Below are 18,187 nucleotides of genomic sequence, written 5' to 3'. Positions count from 1 at the left end.
AAACATTTTTTCGTAAATATCAATGTTTACCCGTGAGAGTACAAATTAGGCGCAAATTATATGGTTTGTATTTTATGGGAATATCAATTAAATGTATATGTATGTATGTTTGGCTATCTTTCTTTACTGATATGACCTAAAAAACAAGCGATTGCGTAATCAACTCTGTCTTTACATGGTATTTCAACAATTAACTCAGTCAATTGTTTGTTTTCACTTGTTAATTCTTGATTTTGCAAGTGTGCAAAACAAAAAATCAAATATATTCTTTACCACTTGAACGCCAAAATTTCATTGTCAAATATGATTTGGATCTTACATTTAATGCTTTGCTTTCTAATAGATGTTGTAAAAGCTAATCAAAATAAATCAATAGAGTAATTTGCGATTGACTTCGTTAATCGTGTTTAACTTAACAACCAATAGATTTCACTGTTTTATGTAGACTAGGCCATATGTAGACTAGGCATGTTGGGAAACAATTATCTTGCTATTTCAGGAAACTTTCATTGATTCAAATTTATGAGATTATCGTTTCAAAAGGAGTTCTTTTGAAAGTTAAAAATTGTAATATTTGTAAAAACACTTGTTTCACACGACACACAGCGAATGAACTATCGTAAACAGAGAATAGGAATGGTGTAATTTTACACATCTTATTAAACTTATTAGTGTTATTTATATTTTTTTTCAACGTTTACATAATCCGTAAATATAAAAAAGTTGCCGTTAAGAGTTACGTTGCCGATTTCTTAAAATAACGTTCACAGTACTCTGTGAATACTGAATTTAGATATGTTAAAAAATTTGCTGATTGATAATTTTTTTGTGCACTTAACATATTTGCGTGATACCAGCTAAAATCTGACAGGTAGAGTTACATTATTATTATTTATTTATTTAAAGTCGCTTTTTAACAGCGAGGTCTTTAACGACTACTATTTACAAAACATTAATTTGCTAAATTTTGGTAAAGTTATAGATAGACCTACATTTTTTCATTTTGGTAAAATTTTTCCTCTCAAACAAAAAATTTGGTGTTTTCAAAATAATCATAATCTTTGGTTGTATAATTAGCTAAAACTGAAATCACATCTGGAGTATGTATCTAAATATAGTGATCGTTTATTTGAAGATTTTGACAATCATTATTTCGTGTAATTGTTTAATAAATTTTATGCCTTATTTATGCCTTTTATGCCCGGCCACACATGGCTGCCAGAAGTGGCTTTTCAGTATCTGTAGGTATTGAAGTTTTTTTATGAAAAGTTTCGTGACTTTTGAAATGACAACCCGAAATTGGTCACTGGCTCTCCGTTTACATGTTTTTTTTCTTCATTGTTTGCACCGTTATTTTGAATTCATTGTTTGCACCGTTATAACAAAGTAAAAAATATAAAAACTTAAAAATTCTGTAATTAAGTGTAAAAAAATATTTAAAATATATCATAACTTTGAGATATTTAAACGCAGTTTTTTGGCGCTTTCTGATGATGACGTATAAGTACGTGATCTGTCAATTGGTGACAGTTCAATGAATAAAATACACTTTAAAAAAAATGAATTTACACTCGTTATCATTAAGTTTTCTTATAAAAAGGTAAAAAGCCGTAGAATAATAGAAAATAATGTAAAATCATACCAAATGTAAGTAATTAATGCTGTACAGTATGTCAACAAATTTGACAAGCCAGTACTATGATGTCACGTCCGTTTAAAAATTTGAATTTCCCGTTTTAGAAATTTTGAATTTTTTTCACTGAATTTGTACTATTTAATTATTAATTATTATTAATTTAATATTAATAAATTTTAAGTAATTAAATAGTAATTATTTACTAAAATAATGGTTTAGTTGAATTGTCCAGCCAATAAAGTTACGGAAAAAAAATATTTGAACCCAATTTAAATTTCATGAATATTCCTTATTGCGAAAGCGAAGGTCATTCCGAAGTAATAACAGCATACAGAAATTGACAAATAACTGCTGATTTATAGAATCCGTTTTTTTTTTTAAATAGAAAGTTCTGAGACATGTTGTATTTCTGTAATAAGGATACAACGATAATACACTGTGAAATTATTTGTTATTTTATGACTAACCCACATTTTCGTTGACGCTCTATTATTTTATATTCTATACAAAACAATGGAACTAGTTAATTTTGGGTATCTAATTTTCTTATTACATGAATCTTTTGTTTAATATTGTCATCTTTTGCTGCTTTCATAGTTTAAGATAGTACGAGCGCCAGGCAAGTTTAGACTGAAATTATTTGTACTTTATTTTCAATTTTTTTTTTTTTTTTTGGTTTTTTATACTGTATGTTTAACTAATAATGTCATATATACAGTGTGAGAAGGTTAAATCACTTGTTGGTTTTTCAACTTTGATGATGAATTTTGTTATAAATCTCTATATATTATAAATGCGAAAGTAAGCATGTTTGTTTGTTTGTTTCTTACGCTTTCACGCTAAAACTAGCGAATGGTTTTTAATAAAACTGTACAGCAATATAGCTCATACTTCAGAATAACACATGAGATATAATTTATAAAGAAATATTATTAAAAATAAACAAAAATTTAAAATTTATATAATTTGACATTTGACATTACCATAAATTACAGATTTCTGTAAAAAAAAGTCAATATGAAATATTTCACGGCCAGCTTTGCTGGTAGACTCAAGGAATAATTACGACAATTATACATTTAAAAAGAAAGAATACAATACATATATTTTACCTGTGTAAAACAATCTTTACCATTATTTCGAGTGTTATAGAAAGGTGATAAGCGAGAGCAATTTTTATCAATATTTACTTTTAAACCCAACGAAGCGGGTGGGTATCACTATAGTAATTTATCATAAATTTAGACGAAAAATAAGAATAAAATTTTTCGATATCTGCCTTAGTTTTCGAAATATCGAAACTGGATATTAAAATAAAATTTTCAATTTTCAAATTTTGAAAATTACTCCTGATATGAAAAAATTGTAGTCTTACTTTTCGTGTTATATTGTCAAGTTATAACATAATTCATCATCAAAATTGAAAAATATATTTTTTTTAATAAGGACGTTAAAAGTGAAGTTGAGTTCGTAAATGAGCAACGTCAATAAGATCAATTTTGTAAGCCGTTAGAGATAAAACAAAAGTTTAAATTTAAAAACTTTAATGACAAAAAAAATTTTCGTTTGAAACATTTTTTCGTAACCCAATATTTGATATGGGACTATCAGTTATGTGTGCCTGTCACAGTCGTGTTATGTATACGTGACTATCTAAGAGTGTCTATCGTTCTTTAATTACATGTCTTACATACTTTTTTGAGAGGCGAAAAACGATAATGATTATAGGTAGTAAGTAATTAAAACATAAATTTAATTAAAGTTTATCCATTTATTTAAAGTAAACCATCCAAAATGAAATATGATTTTAAATTTTTTAAAATTATATATTAAACAAAAATTAATGAAATTTGTGTACCTGAAACAATAATTAAACAAAAAACAAAATAAAACAAATAAAACCAAAATATATTACATAATTTCATAAATCAAAACTCTTAGACCGTAAGATAGTGACACGTTTTGGCACCTCACATGTTCGATTCTACTTTATAGAGGGCTGAAAATTTTTTAAAGTGAAAATTTCTTTCACCGCTGTTGAGCGATTTTATTACAACGGTTTTCTAGTTGAGAGTAAAAATTATAGTTTGTTGGTCACCTCCATGCATATCACGTGACATATATTCCACATTGGAAATACCCGTTTACGATTGGACACAGTCAGTACTAGGATAGGAGACCGTTTGAGAACATTATGTGTAGTTGCTTTTTTAATATTTATAATAGTTTTTTTATACCCATTGTGTATCTTAAACATGAAATTTAGCTGTCATATGTTTATAATTGCAAAACTCCGACAGTGGCCAATTGACCCAAGAGTTTTTATACATACTTTGGATCCCGAAGTTCTAACGAAAACGGAATACATAAAAATAACTGGAGAAAGGGATCAAAATCATATAAATGTCAAATCTGTTTCTAAAATATTTTTATTTATTCCCCTTATAAGTAATTAACATTGGACAAAGCCACAAAGAAACGTGGCAGGGCTTAGCTAATATGTTAGTAACTTCGATTTTCAAACTATGATTATTTTAAAAATTCATAAAAACACAGTTATTCCAAAGTTTTAAGTTACTATTTTTATCGGCAATCCCCATGATTGCTTATCATCATTTAGTGTCAATGCAAATGAGGTTAAATTTTCGTGTGAAAGCGCTTAAAAACTTATTGAAGAAATTACTTTCCATTTCTCGAATCCTTAATCCTCAGTAATACCTATCGTTTTATGATATCATGTTCTATCATAGAAGAAGACAAAAGATGAGAGAAACGGCATTTAGTCAAAGAGAGACAATAGTAATAATTCTGATTGCGATGAATTTTAAAAAGATTGATAAATGTTTCAATCAAGTTCTAGAGATTTTCGATTTCTCTTAAATGTACTAATTACAAAACAACAAATTTTCGAAAGGTCTTAAAGGTCTTTTATTTCTTTGCTTCAGATTCGTAAAACAACTGTTCACCGACCGGAGCAATAATTGATTTTTTACTTTTAAAGATAATTTTTGTTTTAAATTGCATTTATTAATTAAGTAAGAAAATCTTCAACTATAAAAACGATAAAAAACATTCTAATTCGAGATACAATAAATGAATTCAAGTAGATTTTTTAGCCCTTGTCAAGCCAGAAGTGAGAATACGATATGTACTAACCTGTCATTATCTACCGGTCTAATTTTTGAGTTTGGTGTCCGTTCTCACTTTGCAAAAAGTTACACAAGCAATCATGTAAATAGTATCATTCATGTGTGCATATGAAAGCGATATATTTTATTCAGTACAGTAATTTATTTTATGTCATCCGTCCGTATGTTTTACGAATGAATGAATTCATTTAATGATAATAATAAAAAAATAAATAAATGAAATAATAATTAAAATAATTTGTCATATTTGATAAATTTCATAAACACATTTCATAGACAATGGAAATTACACTTTTTCGAAGTCCGTACCTAAATCATTTTTAAATGGATAGGATAACTTTATTTGTGTCTGCCTTATCCGTGGCAGCATTCAATGAGTTTCGAACGAATCTTTATGGTCTTTCGACTTCAAATTTTTGTTTCTTATCGCGCGTTCGCCTGATTAATGATATTCTCAACGATGTCGTGGTCTTGTGATAACGATGCCTGATCTTCATGTTTGGAAGCAATCGACTTTATAAAGATAGATTTTTTAAATTAAAAATATCTTAATTATAACGAAAAGAACATAGTTTCCACCGAATTACGACCTGTTGCCTTTTTTTCTTGTAGGCAAAGGCCACATATGATCGGTATATGTATAAATATTTCCACACATAATTATGCTTTCAATAAATAAGAAGATGTGTATGAGCCTCTCCTCGAAAGTTATACATACTGTGTCCAAAAAATAAGGTGATATTTGAATTCAAACTGCGCGCGTTTGTTGTGCATTATGAATTCCTTCCACCCGGCCAAACAGTCAACAAGGTATATTATTTGAAAGTTATGCGTCGTTTTCGTAACGCTATCCGCCTAAAAAGGCCGGAATTGTGGAAAGACATGGTTTTTACACCATGGTAGTGCACCATCCCATACTGCACTCATAACTTGTGATCATATCAAAAACTCAATCCATGTCGTTCCACAACCACCGTATTCACCTGATATGGCGATGTGCGACTTCTGGCTGTTCAGCAAACTCAAAGGACCGCTCCGTGAAACCGTTTTGATACGATAGAGGAGATTCAAGCCGCAGCGAAGACGGAACTGAAAGCAATCCCGGAAAGTGACTACAACCAGTGTTTCGAAGATTGGAAAATCCGTTGGCAGAAGTGCATTGCATCGTGAGGGGATTACCTTGAAGGGAATGAAATTGATTTGGAAGAATAAATAAAGAATTTTCAAAATAAATACAATGTCACCTTATTTTTTAGGCACATAAAGTATTAAAAAATATTATTAAATTTCACCTTTTGAAATATTCATTTGGAAAAATCCTTTTTTTTTTTCGAAATTTGCTTCCGAATTTCATGAAGAGTCTGTAAATGTAGTAACCTACAATTGGTAATGCATCTTATTTACTGTACGGAGAATGTAGTACGTACGGCATCCACGATACAATAGTTGCTAGCATGATTGAATAAAATTTTATTTTAATTGTTAACATACAGCATACACCTATTAAATAATACTTTATAATTAACATCATTATTTTATTTTGTGTATAATATAATGTTAATAAATTTATAATTTCCATAGTTTGTAAGAAACTAAGAACAAAGAGAGAATATTATATATAAATATTTTAAATAGATCCATTGAGAATTAATTATAATTTATAAAATTAAATAAAAGTTTTAAAATATAAAATAAAGTTCGAAAACTAAAACTCCCACAATTACAGAATCGCGCTCTTAAAATTAGCTCCGTTAGCTCCGTTGGTTAAGGCATAACCAATTCCATCCGCGCGGTATGCATAGGGTAGGTGCTTGAAGTGATGGGTTGGTGTAGTGAAATTGAGGAGCTGATAAATGAAATTATTAGCGGAAAGGTGGTAAAACAAATATATGGTATCACAATGGACTCTATAGCCTAAGTGTGTCCTTCGTGGACAGCCAATATAACCTAAAACAGGAAAATTGTTTCACCTGAAATTGTTATGATAAGTAAAATGGTTATTACAGTCAGGGGACCTCTTTTCAATCCTGTTGAAAAGTGAAGAATCTTAGAGGTCCTCCGATTGTAGTGACGGTTTTACTAATCATAACAATTTCAGATGGAAATATTTTCATGTTTTCATACTTTTAAGAGCGTTTTTCTGTATTTATTCAACGAACAACAAGAGATGTTTCGATAAGCAGGTTTATAACAAAGTACCATTAAAAATCTGACAAATAAGTTAAATATCGATATATGACGTTATAAAATTCATCTAAACATTACTAAAATCGAGATAAAACAGTTGTTTCTTACGTTTACTGCCAAGATATGTGTGAAGAATGATAGGTACACATTACATTTCAGGAGAAGAGTTTAATGTTTCATATAAAGTATTGGAAAATTATTAGATTTTCGCATGTTACTGTTTATTGGTTAAAAGCTATAAACTGCTTGGTTATGTTGTTTTCATTTTTACAGTTAAAATGTTTCGCGTTACAATGTTTCTGTAAAAACAATTTTTATTACATTTATCATTGTTGGAAATAATCTCTTGGGAAATTTATACTATTTTTCTTGTGATAAACTAACAGTAAAACGTTTTATGTACCTATGTGCCAAATACGCACAAAAAATAGTGAGTACTTCACACAATGGGGCAAATAAGTGTGCGATTTTGAAAACATTCTTAATCCGCTAGTACTCGCGTCAATCTTTTGGTAATCTTTAGGTGCGTGATGAACGATTTGCCGCACTTTTTGCGCATGCGTCAAATATTTTATACCGAAAATAAATTTGCATACTTACAGGTTATGTATTATTATAACATATCATCGGATAAGACTTTATTATATTATAAAATTGATATACTATTGTTGTAATAATTGGTGTGGCCTTACTCGATTTTTTTTTTACAAACTTGATGTAATAATTTTTTGGCAAAAACATTTTTGGGTAAATGGTAGGTAATTTTTGGATAATTTATTATTTTTCCCAAATTTTATTTTATATCAGCTATAGATACAAGCATATACAAGCGGTATATTTGGAATCATACGGTAATGAGGGACAGGCTTAGATATTTATTGGATTTAATATAATATTTAGAAGGATGTAGTTTGGTAAGCGTGAGGTTTAGCAAAGATTACCTAGTAACTAAAGTTACTTTAAATATAATTTTTGATCAATTTTGGGTAGAGTTGATTTGACCACTCTTGACGATTTCATTCCTTCCAGCTCCACGGCTCCAGGGGGAGGTTCACAGAGGGGAGTTATATCAAACCTAGGACTTTGTTGATATAAACCCTGATACGAAGTTTCTCTGCTGTCCCCTCAGCCTCTCGCTAGAAAATGCCATCCTGTTTTTGGAAAGGTATTTTCCCGGATATGTGGCTTATACCAATCCTAGGAACACCTTCAGGTCTAGCCTTGTGCTAAGTTTAATCGAAATCGTTAGAGCCATTTTTGAGAAAACCCCAAAAATCCTGTTTTGGCCTAGAGAAAAATACATAGAAGAGAAATAAATAGAATACCCTTGAAAAAAGGCCTAGAGAAAAAATAAAAAAATCATCTGGAATTATGACCAAACTGAACCTTTTTACCGAGTTTGAGAAAAATCGGTTGAAAATTGAAGTCTGCAGCTTGGTAACAGACATACCGACATTCCGACATTCCGACATACCGACATACCGACGGACGCAACATTTTTTAAAAACCACTTTTTTGGAATCAGGGACCTCAAGACGTGTATTTCTGTTGAAATCCCGATATCGATTTTTTTCGATATCGGGATTTCTGAAACTTAATAACTCATTATATTGTCAAGTTTCCAATTTTTCTAAGTTGGCGTTTTGGTAAAAATCACAAAATACTTCATTTTATTAAAAAAATTTCATTACCCTGTATCTTTTAAAAGACGCTTTCCAGGTTATAAGCGTATGAAGAAAATTTGATAAAAATCTGATAGTATAACTTGATGCATCCTGTATAGAGGTAAAAAATTGTTTTGTATTCTTATTGTTTGTATTTATATGATATGTACGTATTTTGTCTGCTTTCTTTCCGTCACAGCGTCCGTCCGTCGTATAAAGTTAAATGACCAAAAATAATTTCGTTTTTAATAGAATTTATTCTCTGAAGTTATTCAACCTTAAAAGAGTTTATTATTTTATTAAGAGTTTATTTTTGTTTATTATGTAAAAAATGAAATTATTTATGAATGAAAATCATTGAATTAAATATTTGATAATATTAGAGACAAAATATTTTAGGGTACAAAGTATAATGTGCTTTGGTTCATTCTTTGATTTCTTGACAGATATTGCTATTTTCTGAAATACCAATAGGGCTTTTCATTATGAAATTAGGTTTCTTTTTTGTTTCGTACACAATGATTGATAATCAATGTGATAAAATGAATAATAAATATCTTCTATCATAATCTAACTTATTACTTACTGTCTGTACGAAAAAACGAAGTTTGCGCTTAAGACATGATGAAGCCTTATTGTATGAATGCAAAGTTAAGTTACTAGAAGGCAAGCAACACAGAGAATAATTATTCATAAGCTTTGGTTTTCAAATCTAATTTTTTCATAAAATATTGCAAAAGTTGATTAAATTGTTTTTATTGTCAGGACTGTCTATATACCTACTTTAAAACACAAATTTAGAATAACAAAAACCAATTAGAGGATGTTAAGAAATCAGGACATCAATTATTCTTAGATTGTTCGATATTAGCCAGACCGGTAGAGCTTTTGGGAAACGGATACTGTTGACTTATGTGTGGGCAAGCTTTTAATTAATGGACCTCAAAAACGTATATTTATAAACGAAAATTTTTTTATGTAAGAACTTGTCAAACTTTCGTCAACTTATTTACATCTTTGTATAGGAGAATTTCGGTCGAAATGTTCAGAATTTGGATTAATATTGTTGAATATAATTTGTACAGTTATTTTAATTTTTAATTAAATTTTTTGATTTGATTGAATTTTTTTGGCTTATTAAATAAATTCACAAAATAATTAGTTATTAAACTGTTAGTTTTATACAGTGAAAAACATAAATTTAGTCAGAGCAAATATTGAAACCTTCCATATCATTAATCTTGGAGTTTTGCACAAAAACATTAAGTATAGTTAGGGTTTAACAGCCAAAGTTGACATATTGTTCTATATTTTATTGCCTTATGTTTGCATATCACAAATTACGATTTTACTTGATTAAATTAATAAACAAAACTTGATATTACCTAAACTAATATTTCTTAAATACAATAATACCTAGGCAAAAGGAGAAACCAGGACCAAAAAGGAGACTGAAGAACTGCCCATGTTGATTACAAATCTTGTTGTATTTTATACCTGGAGTAGGGATTCATTGGTTAAATCAATCTTCGAAATCAAGAATAAGCAATGAAATTTTGTATGAGATTTTGTGAAGAAGTTTGATAGCTCTCGAGATAAGAAAGACGTATTCTACATAAAACCGCGCGGTCTTTTCAAATGCTACATTAGATTCAACTCTTACTATATGCTATAGTAAGTAGTTTGTATTCCACACGTTTTGTGCCTACTCTTCTACCATCAGACAATATGTTACGCATATTAATGTTTAAACGTAACAAATCGTAGATAGATATACTAGCATAACGTAGTATTGACATTGTAATGCTACACGTTGTTATACGTTGATGAATTTCTAAGAAATTTTATTATCTAAATGAAATAATGAATTTTGTAAGCCCTATATTATATTAGGTACTCTTAATACTTTATACAGTATAATACACATCATTAATAGAAAAGTCTTGACAGACATGTTTAGATAACTTCAGGTTATAAATATGTCATCTCAAAATAAAAACTTTTTTACAAAAAATAGCATCGAATTAAAAAAAAAATGTTGAAAAAATAAAATATAATTTTCAAATGAATACTTCCATCAATATTTTCCTGATGGGCAAGGCAAAACTAGAAATTGGTTCTATTTTTTGGAAAAACTTTTTATTTTTCCCTTTTGATCACAGTCATCAAAAATTTCAAGCTTTTTATCCCTTAGTTGTTGTATTCCCACCACATACCCTTTAAGAATGGTCTTCGAATTTTAGAAGTCGGTTTCATTTTTAGAATGGGTACCCAATTTAAAAGGGACCACATAGGAATGAAAACATCCCGATACTTCTTAAGGGTGCAATGGCTCTTTGGAATTGAATATTAGTTTTTGATCACACAGAAAATATGCTTTAGCAAATTGGTTTATAATCAGCGAGGGCATCTTAGAAAAAACATATATATATATATATATATATATATATATATATATATATATATATATATATATATATATATATATATATATATATATATATATATAAATAAATTAAAAAATACAGTCACGTTGATAACGTCCTCTTTTTTCGTCGGTTAATAAGATTATAAGAGTATAATTTTCTTGAATATTTCATGTGTTTCAATTAAAAACCTTGAAAACACTAACAATACCTTGGCTAAGAAATAGAATTGAATTGTTATTGTCCCATTTAAAAATTTATAATCTGCAAGAAATTATGACAAAATTTGAAAATCAATTTGTGAAATTTTTTAGGAAATGTTCGAAAATTTCGTTGCTTCATAAATCGACATTTTTTCATCTTTTAACACGCTATTTTACGATAAAAATAATTTCTTTCTAAATCACTCTATTAATTTTTTACTTATTGGAACAGATATTGTTTTCTTTTTATAAGGCTAGCTAGTTACAAAAGCGCGTTTCTTTTAGTTTCTTTTAAAACTATTATTTATTTTAAAGTAAGATAGGTGAAGACCAGATTCTCGGTTGTAACAAAGTACTGATGAAAACATGTCACTTGTGTGTGTACACATATAATATTATGTAGAAATAAATGAAATCGATGTAGAAAAGAGACGAAGTACCTTTGTAATATAGTACATATAAGTAAATTGTTGACGACAGTACTATAGTTGAAATGCTACGATGACGCCTTTGAGACGCGGTCAAAGTGGCCATACGACGACGTCTAACATTCATTCATTTGTTGATTGATTACATGCAATATTGGTACTTGTGAATCTAATGCTTTTATATTAGAAAAAAACAGAGTGTACAAAATAAATATATGTAATGTAACAAAATTATATAATTTAGGAAAGAAACAAAAGAAGTCATTTTCAAACGAAAATAATTTGCTCAGGCGTCTTATATAGCAATAGTATAGAATAGAACTACGGTAACATAGTAATTTGTAAAATTCAAAATATCTCACTTTTTTAATAATCTAGTCGTTCCACCCCATCTTTTTAAAGAGTTAAGCCGACTTGTACTTGCTTTATTTCTTAACGTCATTAGTGATTTTTCCAACACCGAAAATAAATGTTTCTTTTGTAATGCTTTAATTTTGAGTTCGAGAATATGTAAAATAATTCTTCAAGTATAGCATAAATTAAACCAATTTCAGTATATAAAGAGTATTTAAACAATTTAACTTGTTAGTTACGAATTTAGTTTTTATCTATTCGTTGTGTGCGTAGTCATGGTGGGGATAATAAAATCGATGCCAGCGCTTTAAGTGAAAAATTTTGGAGATAAAGTGGGCTGTTATGACTAATTTGCAATTATTTACATGTTAATGATATAGAAACTGTCAAATTAAAATGATTGAAAAACACTAATTAATTAAACTTAATGCATTAAAAATTGTGAAAATAAGAAATCAAATTGTACAAATATTATTTTTCAAATGTTAATTATCGTAATTATTTATTTAAATTTGTGAAACAAGAATATTAAATTTTAAATGTAAGTTTTCAATGCAATCCACACAATTATATATGCATCCATTAATTCTATAATTAAAGTAGTGTATCGTTGTCATGGAAACGAAATTCACGCTCGGAGCGAATTGATGGTAATTTAGGTAATTGATTGTCTGTTGAAAAAGTTTATTGGAAGCCATGTAGTTGATTGGCAACCATTTCTAGTACCCATTGTTTCTATAAATTTTATAGGTTTTTAAAGTTTAAAGTTTGTATTTTACAAGAATAAAAATTACCTCATCATATTCTAAAGAAACTATTGTGATATTTTATGGGTTCCATTTTAAAATAGTAGAATATGTTATGTGTGCAAAACTTAGTTTTAAAAGTCGTTCCAAGCAAAAAGTTCAAATTATATCTTCATTTTAAAGAATATTTCTTACATTACATAGTTTTAACTTAATACACCATGTAATATACTATAAATTGCTATCATACAAGTTTAAGTTTGTCTTTTGTTTTTTCCACAGTAATATTACTCTTATTTTAATTAAACAAGGCATTGACTGATGACGTTTAATTACCTCATTTTTAATATAAACTGAGTCGTTGATCTTTTGTCATTCAATGTGCAATATGAATGGAAAATATTTAATGCTCACATCAGCAGAGACAACTACCACTAAAATTACATATACGCTTCAATATACAGAGTAAAGCAAAAAAGTGTTCGATTTTAAAATGGCTGTAAGAAAAGCCCATCAATTCATTCAATTTATCTTTTAATCGTCTTAAAATACAACAAAACATTTAAGATATATCGTAAAGTATAATCTCGCTTTCTGAGAGTGAACTTAACGATGATATCAGCAATGCTAGTCGGTAAATGGATACACAATTTTGTATGTATGTATTTTCGTCTGTTCCCTCCGAGTTTCTTAACTACTCGTCATAATTTGACAACTGAGGTATCGTTAGAATCGTCTTGATCGTCCGCTGGTTATAGGCTATGTACTGTCACGTTAAATTAAATACGGCGCCCTCTAGAAGACATAAAGGTATGATAGCACTTTTTAAATATATATATGCTGTTATACTTTCTCACGAAATTATAACCCCAAAATGGTTTAAATAAATAAAGTTCGAAAACTAAAACCCCGACAATTACAGAATCACGCTCATAAAAGTATAAAAATAAGAAAATATTTTCACCTGAAATTGTTATGATAAGTTAAGTCGTCATTTACCATTCCAATTTCAGGTGAAAATATTTTCTTGTTTTCATACTTTTAGGAACGTGATTCTGTAATTTATTTATTTTATGTGTTCTTCTTAAGGACTTCATTTTCTGAATCTAAAAAAATTCACCTCACTTGTTTAAAATGAAACACCTGGTATATATATTCGAAATAATATCATATTTATAAAATAGTTTTATAACATAGAAAATTCTATGCAATATTTGTATAATTATTTATTTATACTGGAAATATAACTATCTCGAATAAAATATGACGTGCTCTTCCGATATAATATGTTCGTATAGAAAATGTTTCTAATTATATTGTACATGGTATTTTAGAGTTGAGTACAATTTTTCATATTAAGTTCTATTTTCATTTTATTTCCAATTATAGACAGCGATATTTTATTCAGGATATTGCAAAATAATGATATTGTTAAAGAGGTTTTTTTTTATTCCTATTTTCTATTCTTAAAGAACTAACTTCTATTCTTATAGTCTTAAAAGAATTATGGATAGATCTAGAGACTAAAAGATTGATTTGAACGGTAATCTACCCACTGGTGATCACTCTAATATGTTTAAACTAAGTATATGAATTGCCTTAATCTAATGATTATGTTAAATAAAGCTCGATTTTAAATCTAGCACATTTTGTCTGTTTAGTCTGTTCACAATTATAAGAAATATGAATGAATGCTCGTTTTTCTCAAAGTCAGTTTTCAAATTTATTATAAGCTAAAAATTTTAGAAAGCCAGTTTTCTTCACTAAAAGAACTATTTTCACAATTTTTTCAATCAATTTAAAAAAAATGTGTTGAATTTTATTTGGTGGAAGTTTTTTTTATTACATTCCAAACAAATAAAAACCTACTTAAGCATTTCACGAATTGAAAATAGTAAACAAAAGTATAAAATAAATTTTACTATAATTGGAAATGACTTAATATAGTTTTTTGTTTGTTTATGGTAAAGACTTTCGAAGATATATAAATTGAATTATTCCCTTTCGATGAGGACACAATATTAACATTTTATTACATCATTTTACGAGAGACTCGATTAGGAAATATATTTTATTGAATACTTTAAATAAAGTGAAAATAATTGATGTTTTTCCAATGCAATGTTAGGTCTAGTCAATCATTTTTAATTCATTAGGATTTTTTCTTGAGGATATAAAAATGAAAAAAAGTACCTCCGTTATTTGAAAATATAAAAATAATAGCTTTATACCCACCCGCTTCGTTGGGCTAAAAAGAAAAGATCACCGCGTTATAGCCTGCACCTCTCTTACTTTCGCTTACCCCGCTTTCTTAACAGCCGCAATAGGGGTACTTAAAATATATGTACAGATTTCAATTTTTATGTTTTTTAATGTTATATAGTCTTGACTCATTAAGTGTTTCAGAACAGGTGGGTATCAATTGTATCTCGTTCTACCGTTTTTACAAAAATCTTTAATTTATGGTTCAAAATAATGCTCACAGATGGTATAGTAAAGTGTTATAGACTAAATTAAAATTTTTTTTTTTAAATCTTCTTTATAAGTTATAGCTCTTGTGTGGTCTGATGTATGAGCAATATTTTTGGACATTTTCATTCAAATCCAATCAGTAGTTTTTGCTTGAAAGTGTAACAAATAAACAAACAAACAAACAAACAAAGGTACTTTCACAATTTTAATAAATATAGGAATAGGGATAAGGTTCGTTTATGATCTAAGACACTAAAGTTTATTTCATAGCTGTTACTGTCCTTGAAAGGTTTGAAACATTTTTTCGTTCACTGTTTACCTGTGAAGGCTCAAATTAGACTAGAACAAATATCTTATATATATATAGGAGACTTTCTATAGATCTATATAGATAGTCACTCATCACGATATCTCTGGAACTATAAGACCTAGAGACTTGACATTTGGCAGGAATATTCCTTTTGCCAAGTAGAGGTCAGCTAAGAACGGATTTTACGAAATTCCACCCACAAGGGGGGTTGCGGGGGTGTTCATGAATAAAAAATTCATATTTTTAAATTATGGCTTTTAATAGTTCAAAACTTGGTCAGAATGTTTTAAATTACATTTAGAAATTTTTTTAACCTTCGGAGGGTAGAAAGTTGTAGCGAGAAAGTGGGAAGGAAATATCGAATATTTACAAATATACCTAAGTGGGGTATCAAATAAAAGAGCATGACGTGTACATTATCAAAATGTTATCCAACGCGAGGAAATGTGGAGGGAGGGGTGCAAGTGGGAATGTTGCCCAGCAAAGCGGGTATATTTTACGCTACGCAAAGCGGGCGGGTAACAGCTAGTAGTATATATACATGTAGTCATGAAATGGGATAAAGTCAGGTTCAATTAAAAAAATTAGAAATTTTTTTGCTACATACTTTACTAACTGAGCGTGATTCAGAATCCTTCAAATAATACCCAAACAAGTCAAAAGATTGGTATAATTCTATACAATCACAACGTGATGTAATTTCGGAGTCTGATCGTATGGCCGATTTAAACAGTAATATTGCATCACTTTTATTAAAGAGAATTCGAATTATCTTGGTTACTGTCATGCAGATTACATTCTATTTATCAGACGCTTGTATAACGTCGAAAATTACTGTTTGCAATGTATCACCTACATAGAAGATATTGCTATGTTTCGAAGTATCATTTTCTATTTAGTTCACATTATCAACAATCATGTTATCATACTGATGATACTGGCTGATATGATTTTGAAAAGCAATCGTTACTAATCGGTCTAATGAATTCTAATCCAGTGGGTATATAAAAAAGTACACCTTTTTGAGTTTTTACACAAATTTAAAATAAAAATGAAATTTTTTTTTTATTTCAACAAAAAGCAAACGTTTTATTTGCATTCGTGCAGTTCTAAATCCGTTATCGTTTTATATATGATGTTTGATCGAAAAGGTGTATCTAATGGATAATTTATTTAAACATTATTTACCATTACTGCAGTTTTTATTTGTTTATTTTTATTTGATCTCGAAAATAGATATAGTGAATAAAAAATACAGACATGAACACTCTTCTGATCTTGATATACTGAGATAATAATTACAGTTAAATCAAATTGGAATTTTTAATTAACATTCCTTTTTAAATAAACGAAAGTGACCCTTATGCTACACAGCATCAAATACCCACACAATGACTATAATATTCCATGAATATTTTAAAAATACAACATTAATTATTTTATTACTACAAAAATGTATAGCTTAGCGACTAAATCCACGCTTTAGATAAATTTCGATGAAATTTTTGAAGTAAAAACTTCAATAGGCGCGTTTGACAATATCTATTGTATGTATTGGACAATCCTACTAAGGGTAACTTTATCTATCGATTTTAATTGAAACCTTTTTATAAGTCACTTTATAGACATAGAATATTATACAGATTTACGACGGGATTAAAATTCACAATCTGAAACCGTTAATATAAGAAATTGAATGATATAAAATGAGCTATGAACTGCAATTGTGGATGCATCCTTAACCACTTGCCAAGGGGTATAAACCTGCCAACCTGTTCATTGCATGCTAATTCCATCAAGAAATGATCTAGAAAAATGCTATTTTATATATTATACCCTGCAGTAAAAATTTCTACGAAATGAGTTATGATTTAATAAACTAAGAAGAATTATTTTACGTATTGTGGTTTTTTATTCATAACAACATACAATTTCCATCCATGCATTATTACCAACGCAAATAACGTGTATTTTCATATCATTTCGCTGGCATGACATAAAAACTCTTTACCGTGGTTTAAAAAAGGAACAGACTTGATTATTGGCATCGATCATATTATAACGAAGTGAAGTTTGAATGAGTCACTCTTTTCGTGTCATTCTAAAAATTTTCAAAGATAAGGCAAAAGTATGTACGTTATAATATTTGCTGACATTTCAGTTCAGTAGAATTATATCTTGCATCCTTTTTTTTTGACGTAAATTTTAAATGTAATATTTTAGAAAATCCGCTAATCCAATATGTCCGCACAGATTTTTACTTATTTCAGACCACTGAATTGCTAATTTGATGTTTAGAAGGAATTCACTGGTTATATACTAGTTTGTCATCGGCCAAAATGTCATCAAAAACTTATTTTGCAACATTTGATTGATTTATGGATTGAAATATTTAAAATAATTTTTTGATATGGGAAAATACAGCAATCGGTGCTGTTAGAAAAAATTATCTGCCTACTTTGCGTCGTTTTAATAAGATTGTTAACAGTAATTAAAAAGTTAAAAGTTTTGGATTGTACATTTTTAATGCCACGGTAAAAAGAAGTTTGTTTTATGACAAGCATTTCCAAAAATAATTTTTCTTTTGAAAACATACATGATTTTCATTTTAT

Source organism: Chrysoperla carnea, chromosome 4, assembly GCF_905475395.1.
Source record: "Chrysoperla carnea chromosome 4, inChrCarn1.1, whole genome shotgun sequence".
Taxonomy (NCBI): domain Eukaryota; kingdom Metazoa; phylum Arthropoda; class Insecta; order Neuroptera; family Chrysopidae; genus Chrysoperla; species Chrysoperla carnea.
The sequence above is the reverse complement of the archived record's forward strand: the minus strand, read 5'-3'. Positions refer to the sequence as shown.